The sequence below is a fragment of the Morone saxatilis genome, unplaced genomic scaffold (genome assembly GCF_004916995.1).
Source record: "Morone saxatilis isolate NCDOM2014 unplaced genomic scaffold, NCSU_SB_2.0 Contig5, whole genome shotgun sequence".
In the NCBI taxonomy this organism is placed as follows: domain Eukaryota; kingdom Metazoa; phylum Chordata; class Actinopteri; family Moronidae; genus Morone; species Morone saxatilis.
This window is the reverse complement of record NW_023340095.1, coordinates 12,782,974-12,784,573: the sequence shown is the minus strand read 5'-3', so window position 1 is coordinate 12,784,573 and position 1,600 is coordinate 12,782,974.

Here is a 1,600-nt window from a genome sequence, read left to right as displayed (position 1 = left end):
TGTTCAATAACGTTTCAAAATGACGTAATTAAAAATCGGATCATTCGGGAACCATTCAATCAGCAATTAAGCAATCAATCTGCAATCAATTGAAGTTTTAAAACAACTTTAACCCCATATTTTATTTAGGTGTATATCCTTACCCCTGTCTTCTGCGGGTTTGTTCTGGTTCACATTCTCACACAGGCAAGACTTTCTTTAGATGTGTCACTTCCTTTGGCTGCCGAACAGAAAACTTGTCAACTTCACAGTTCTTTTTTTTTTTTTTTTTTGGTGGGGATTTTTTTTTTCAGTGCGACTATGACAAAAAAAACTTTTCGCCCTCTTAGATTGGCAAACAAACTCATTCCAACCAAATGCTGCTGCAACAATCCTTATTGTTGAGTCAGACAAAAATATATAATCCATTCAGTCAGGTATTTCATTTTTAACCACCTGGATCACTTTGAATGGAGACGAATATAAAAGTTACACATTGGCATATAATAGTCGGGCTCCATTCACAGGGTTCCCGCTATTAGGCAGCCATTATTTTTGTGCCCTCTTTAATTTACCATTTTTAATTTTTTTTTAACTGTGCCGTTTTTGCCACGTGGAAATCTCATTAAATTGGCTTTGATATATATTTTTTTCACCTTCATATTCTAGACCAATCAGTGGAGACACAAGAGGGCAGGGACTCCAATTTAAAGAAAGTGTCTCTGGGAGCCTCATAAGAGATAGGATTGTCTCTCTTGAGCATCACCTAATTGGGATCATATCTAATTGATCCGAGTGAGATTTAAATAATTCTTCATTTTTGTTCACTTTACTTTGGAGCGCGTTCACAGAGTCCTGATGTGACCGCTTTAAAATGACTGGAAAGATGCTCCACGTGATGCGTTCACGGGGAAAAAAAAACAGTAAACACATCATTTGTCTGGTTTAAAGACATTTTAAATGCAAACTGGAGCATGCCATCAATATATAAGAAAAAATTACTTACTTATCCCCATGATAACATCATTTATTACGTTTCAATCACATTACACCAGATACAGAGATTTTCACAACAGCATAGCATACAGGCTATGAAAAATAAGCGGCTGAAGGGAAATAAATAAATAAAAAAGACTCTAAGTCTACATTACCAACATGTATAACTTATTTAACCACAGTTTTTCATGAATGTAGCAGTGATCAATAACGTCATAAACTTTTGGTAGCCTACAGCCTTGATAAAGTACAAAATACATATTTTTTTCACTGACAGGGATTATTATGCCAGCATATGCTACACAAGAACGTTTAATGTACATATTCTCAATATCTTTCTTTACTAACAGTTTAGGCTACGTAACAGAAGAGGTTGCGCTTTTTAAAACACTACTTATGAATCAGATTTAATCTATTTTGTGTACATCCAATCACTATCACCAATTGTATGTACATTATATTCATAATTACAGTGTTTTCTTACTTAACAGTGTGGACACAAGGCGCCCGACCCATGACAGAAGAGATGAGTGGAAGAATTTACACTTTGGCCATTAACTGTGGAGGTGACAGTCCTTTTCATCTTTTTTTTATTGGTTAACCTGTAGATAGATAGATAGATAGA